General features: G+C 44.3%; 1 pseudogene; it reads left to right on the forward strand.

Annotated features, from left to right (window-relative positions):
* LOC119293635 overlaps positions 1 to 6,915 on the forward strand; it is a 26,604-nt pseudogene that overhangs the window by 6,455 nt on the left and 13,234 nt on the right.

The following is a 6,915-nucleotide window of genomic DNA, read 5'->3' on the forward strand; positions in this document are numbered from 1 at the left end:
CTCTCGTAGTGGAGATCCATGCCCTATCGTGTTTGGTTAGCATCGTATTGGGTATTCTTGGTCGCGAGTACTCATGGATAAATGTTCATCTGCTCCAAACAGGTTGTACTTTACTAAAAGCACTGTTCACCTTTCTGTATAGGTTGAACTTTACTCAGACACATCCCTTGTGTAATTCTAACTAAGATGCTTGTTTGGTTGTTACCCTGTAGTGGGTATTACATGAATTTCAGTGTTTAAATAATTTGATTTGCCAAACTAATTAAGTACTTTTGATTCTATGGTTGTAAATATGTTCCTTATCCTGAATAGTTTTGCTAAGCTGTTTTCTGTACGTGAGCAAGACGAATGACAGTTATGTAATGTTATATGCAGGCCAGAACATTCGTAAGTTGGTTAAGGACGGGTTCATCAGCAAGAAGCCCCAAAAGATCCACTCAAGGTCCCGTGCACGCAGAGCCCATGAGGCAAAACAGAAGGGTCATCATTCTGGATATGGTATATCAGTATAATGAACATCTTTTATACTATAGTACTCCCTCCATCCCAAAATAAGTGCCAACTTTACAAAGTTGAGAGACACTTATTTTAGGATCGAGGGAGTATATCATTGCTAATGATCAGTATAGTGAAGACCATTTGTACTGTAGTATACCATTACTTATAATCTGCATATTTGTCTTTGTTATTTTTCAGGTAAGCACAGGGGTACCAGGGAGGCTAGGGGCATGTTTGGTTGCCCGCATAAAACCCAATCAGGCCTGCGCGGGAAGCAAGAGGCCTGTTTGGTTGCCTGATTTCACTATTGGGTCTGCATTGCACGCTTCTTAAAGCAGCCCAGAGGCTGGCTTGCTGGAAACGCAGGAATCGGCAGTTTCTCGCGAGCCAGGCCGAGACGAGCGCAAGCCAGCAGGCCCTTGCACAAGTGGAGACGGGAGGGATGCGAGGTGATTACATGAGTTCTTCAACCTTCAGTAAGCTCCTATCTAATCTCCTCCCTCTGATTTACACAACGGTGCTTTGGTTCGAGGTAAGCTGTACACGAAAAAGATGCACCTCGATGCTACGGTTCCATTCAGGCAATCGGTTCATAGTTTCGTCGGCTGTAAGTTCTTAATCCCGTCTTTCCGTTTGGAGCTATTCTGGACGGATTTTGTCAGATTCGTCACGCACGATCGATCATTTCAAATTTCCTTTGACCAGCAGCCTAATCTCGCAGTTCCTCACAACATTCGTGTTGTAAGATTTTGGTTTCGACGATCGTAGCTTCATCTCTCTTTGAGCAGCAGTCTACTGCACTGATACCGCCATGTCGAGCTCCTCAGTCCTCTGCTCAAAGCCCTCCTATTCGTCCCTCTCGATGCCGAAGCCCTTCCCCTTAATCTCCTTGCCCACGTCCTACTACACTAGAGTCGTTTCCGGCGTCGCTCATCTCGGCCTACTCTATGTCGTCCTCCTACTGCACTGACGCTGCAATGGCGCGTACACTGCTTCTTGTGTCCTCTGCCTCCGTGCACACTGCAGTTCGCCGCACCGCCGAAGGGATCGATCATCTTGGCCTCCTCTCTCTCGCTCTACTACACTCGAGTCATTTTCGGTGTCGCTCATCTCGTCCTCCTCTCTCGTCCACTGCACTAACAATACCATGGCGCGGGCACTGCATTCTCCTCCTCTATCGACTGTCTTTGCGCGAGCACCGCAACTAGTTCGCCGACAGTGTCGCTCGTCGTGCCGCCGACGGGGTCGCTCGTCCATAACTCCATGCTCATCATGTCGGACACGGCACCACGTCCACTATCCACCGTAGTCGCCCTGGTTGGGTGCATACTGCATTTCTTCTCCCCCTTCCTCTGCTAGCTCTTAACCCTTTGTGCTAAGTGCAAGTGCTAGCTCTTAATCATACCCCATGCGGGCAACCAAACAGCGTGTAGTTGTATGCGCCGAGACAATGCATGCAACCAAACAACATGCCAAAGTTGATCCACTGATGCAGGCAGTCCATATGCAGGCAACCAAACAAGTTGCAAATGTCACATATGAGGCTGTTTTTCGAGAGTCAGGCTGAGTGAAAAAGTGTATGCAATGCGGGTACTGTAGCCGGCGGGAACCAAACACGCCCTAGGCTTCCCACCAAGATTCTGTGGATGAGGAGGATGCGCGTGCTCAGGCGGCTGCTCCGCAAGTACCGTGAAGCAAAGAAGATCGACAAGCACATGTACCATGACATGTACTTGAAGGTCAAGGGTAACATGTTGAGGAATAAGCGTGTGCTTATGGAAAGCATTCACAAGTCAAAGGCTGAGAAGGCAAGAGAGAAGATGCTCTCTGACCAGTTTGAGGCTAAGCCGTGAAAGAAAGATTGCCAGGAGGGAGGAGAGGCTTGCTCAGGTATGATGTGTTAGAATTATTGGGTTTTAAACCATCTGTTATATCCAATAATTTCTAGGAAAATCCCATAGGCCCATGTGGCACGTTCATGCATGACAAGAAAGAAGTTAACATATTTGCGCTAGTGGAAAATGAAACCGAATGCTAGTGAATGATGACATTCATCTCCTCATTGATGGCATCAATATTTTGGTTTCAGTTTCATTTCTTCATTAGTACATTGGTTTCTTCATACCGTGCATGCTAGCATATTTTGTCATGCAAGAACTTGCAATGATTTGCCTACTAATGGGAGACGAAACTGACCACTTAATATGATTTTTAGTGGTGTGTCTGTTTCTCCTCTCCTTAATGAGAATTAGTGTGTCCATTTCAGTTTCATCTCATTAATCCTATAAGAGGTCGCTCCTCTTCCCAATGAGACACAACTCTTCGCATTGTTCCAGAGCATTGCACCGCCTACCTCTTTCCCATCTCGCTTCCTGGCGTGCACCAGAGAGTGAGACTGCAGGCCTACGAAACCCCGTCTCTTGTGATCCGGTACAGGAGAGGGGTGATCAGGTTTTTGGGGAGCGTCCTTACGCGACTGCTGGAGTCTTGTTCATCGTGGCTGCGAATGGCGACATCACTGACGACGAGTTCCCAAACGATGACTTCTTCCCCGACGTCAACAACCTCTTCAGCGACATGACGATCGGGACATCTGCACCTTCTGCTACTGCGCCGTATGCCATCTTATCCTCACTGTTAGGGCTAGCATTTGGTTTATTGCTAATAGCAATTGACATGGATATGATGCATTTTGCTTATGATTTTGATTGCATGACTAGTCTCAACGAATTGTTGCTAGTTTCTAGTTTCATCAATATATTGCTATTCATGTTTTATTCATTATTTTTATGGATAAACTAAATGGGAAAATGCCTAATTATTTAACATGATGTCCAATGGTTCACAAATTTTGTTTCTTTTTGTCAGTTGCTTGTCCATGGTGTTTCCATGGTCTGTTGATAAAATTCTTCAGATTGTTTAACATTATGAAATTCAACAATCCAAAAACCTGAAATGTGTAGGCAATTTTCTCCTATTGCTTTTGCTGCAACTCTCAAGCCCGCACCATTTGTGGGCGTGAACTATAAGAGGTGGCGTGCGAGGGCAGCTCTTTGGCTTACCACCATGAACTGTTTTCACGCCTCTAAAGGCAAGCTAGAGGGATAGCTGACTGCTGAGCAGGAGCAAGCTTTCCATGCTACAGACACCCTCTTTAGAGGTGCTGTCTTGAGTGTTCTTGGCGACAAGATTGTTGATCCCTTCATGACCATCATGGTCGGTAAAGATATGTGGGATACGCTAGAAGCCAAGTTTGGAGTCGCGGACGCAGGAAGTGAGTTGTATATCATGGAACAATACCATGATTACAAGATGACTGATGACCGCTCCGTTGTTGAGCAGGCTCATGAGATTCAGTCGCTCACTAAAGAACTTGAGCATCTCAATTATGTGTTACCGGACAAATTCATTGTCGGAGGCATCATTGCCAAGCTTCCTCCTTCATGGAGGAATTTTGCTACCTCTCTGAAGCATAAGAGGCAAGAGTTTACTGTTGTCAATCTAATTGGCACTCTTGATGTAGAAGAGAAGGCGAGGGCAAAACATACACATGCTCGTTTCCATGACGGGAATTCCAGTGCCAATTTGGTACAAAAGAGAAATTTCCAAACCCACAAACCCAAGAACAAAAACTATGCGGGCAAAGGAAAATTTGATGGCAAGTACAAAGCCCCACAACCTGTCAACTTCAAGAAGAAGAAGTATACTTATAAGAAGAAAGGAAAGTGCCATGTATGTGGCAGTGAAGAACATTGGGCTTCATCCCGCAAGGACCGCTGGGACAAGCGTCAGAATGAGAACAATAGCAAGACCGCTAATGTTGTTATTGGCGATGTTGACATGAAAGATGTTGGGTATGGTAAATTTCCTACCATTGTTTCAGTATGTCATTCTCCAGATTGATGGATTGACACCGGTGCCAATGTACATGTGTGTTCTGACATAAATATATTTTCTTCTTATCAGGTCGCACGAACTACACCCGTGCTGATGGGAAACATGACACATGCTTCTGTTCATGGTGTTGGTACGGTCGATCTGAAGTTTACTTCGGGAAAGATCGTGCGACTGAAGAACGTGCAGCATGTCCCCGCTATAAATAAAAATCTTGTCAGTGGTTCTTGTTTGTGTCGAGATGGTTATAAATTGGTATTTGAGTCCAATAAGGTTGTAGTATCTAAGTGTGGACAATTTGTTGGGAAGGGCTATGAGAGCGGAGGCTTGTTCCTCTTATCTTTGTCAGCCTTTTGCACTAAAGTTATTAATCATGTTTGCAGTGAAACCGGATCAAATGTTTGGCATTCACAACTTTGTCATATTAACTTTGGTGTCATGACGCGGCTAGCAAATTTGAGTTTAATCCCAAAATTTACAATTGTCAAAGGTTCTAAGTTGTAGCAACCAGACCTCAAACAGTCTGATCTCTGTGCATCAGTGTCATCCCTGGATCGGTAATGTTGACACGCACAGTACTTGAAGGATTTATAACAGAGTAGCAATCACACACTTATTACATTGAATGTCTCAAAAGAGAACTTATTACAATTAATATGGCTTAAGGCCATCTAATAACGATAACAGCAGAAGGCTTGGAAGATAAGCAAGTCCATCAACTCCAATGGCATCACTGAGTATAAGATCACAACCTAAGGCACCTTACTCGTCGTCTGAAAAGTCTGCGACATGGAGTTGCAGCCTGAAAACGGGTCAGCACATGGAATATGCTCGCAATGTAACACATAGAGAGTAATGAATAGAAATAATGCTATACTACATGCATATATGGCTGGTGGTAAGCTCTATGGTTATAGTTTTGCATAAAGCCAATTTTTCCCTACTACAAAGGAATAAATTTTATTTAACTATCATGGTGGTTGTTAAACATTGGGGAGGGTACTCCAACTCAATCCCAATTAAGCATCATCATTAAACCCGACAAAATTAAATTAACGTAACAAGATGAGATTCACATGATAATCCAAGTACTAGATACTCAAAACGTCCATAACCGGGGACACGGCTAACCATGATTAGTTTATACACTCTACAGAGGTTTGCGCACTTTTCCCCGCAAGAATCGATCTCCTCCGCTTGATTTCTTGCACTACATGGTATTTGAGAAACGGATGACCGAGACACAGTCTTTCAGAAGCATTAACTCTCTACTCTGGGTAGACAGTACCAACCTACATCCCCTACATCTTCTAGTCTACCTCTTTAAGAGCTCACGCAACTTAATCAACTATGCTAGAGCCCATAGTAGCTTGTGTCTGCACACGGAAGTTTGTAGCATTAAAAATCTCATGATCCCTTTGAGCCTGGGTGGCGGTCCATAGGACAATCACACGGTACCCCGGGATTTCCAAAAATACAGACAACACTGGGTTCCCCAGGTGCCTCAATCCACCCAGATGTGAATTTAAGTTGCCACCTTAAGTAAACCATTAATTAACAATCTCACATCTATCATTGGATACACTCACCCAATCCACGTCTACTAGCATAGCATGGCAATATAAGCAAACGTAGAAGTAACTCCCAAAGGTTTGATAATAAAACAGGTAATAGGTTCTACCTCATCTACTTCCCAAAACCCACATTTTAATCAGATCCTAATCATGCAATTGTTTGAGGATTGATCTAATGCAATAAAACTGGGTAGTAAAGAGGTATGATCAAAGTGTTACTTGCCTTGGTGATGATCCGTGAAACCTAGAGATTCGAAGTAGCAAGAGGCGCACTCCGGGTACTCTATCGCAAACAAACAAGCATACAATAAGAACTCATCTAATGCATAAATAAAACTCAAATAAAAGATCTAACCAGAAAGTTCAACTTAAGAACTCCGGTTGCAAAAAGAATCAAATCAAACGAAGCAATGAAAGTCAAACGGCGAAAGAAACAAACTTCGTTTACTAATCTGGACCTAAGTCAAATTTTACAGTAGCAAAAACTTGTTTGAGTTGGTTAAACGGAAAGAGGGTTTCGAGACGAAACTCTAGGCGCTTGAATCGCCTGATTACGATAAACGAGCGAAAAGTTATACTAAAACGAAAATAGGATCAGAAATCGCGATCAGAAATAATCGCGGAAAATCCGAGAAAAAGAAAAGCGGACGAACAGGCTAACGAACGAACGTTCGCTGCCAACGGCTAAACGACGAAAACCGTTCATTAAAACGAACGTACGGACGAACGTCCGCTTAATAGACTAAACCGTAAAAAAATAAACCGAACCGGATCTAATAAAAAACGAATCTAGGATTGCGAAAAAACCGTACGGTTTTATAAGAAAAACCGGCGGCTACCTCGGGATGCGTGACAGCGGCGGCGGCACGCTACTCCAGCGAGGGGGCGGGCAACTCCGGCGGCGGCGGTGGTCGGTGAGGTCGGGCGGCGGGGTCCGGCGGCGAGGGGC

The sequence above is a fragment of the Triticum dicoccoides genome, chromosome 4B (assembly GCF_002162155.2).
Source record: "Triticum dicoccoides isolate Atlit2015 ecotype Zavitan chromosome 4B, WEW_v2.0, whole genome shotgun sequence".
NCBI classification, from domain to species: Eukaryota; Viridiplantae; Streptophyta; class Magnoliopsida; order Poales; family Poaceae; genus Triticum; species Triticum dicoccoides.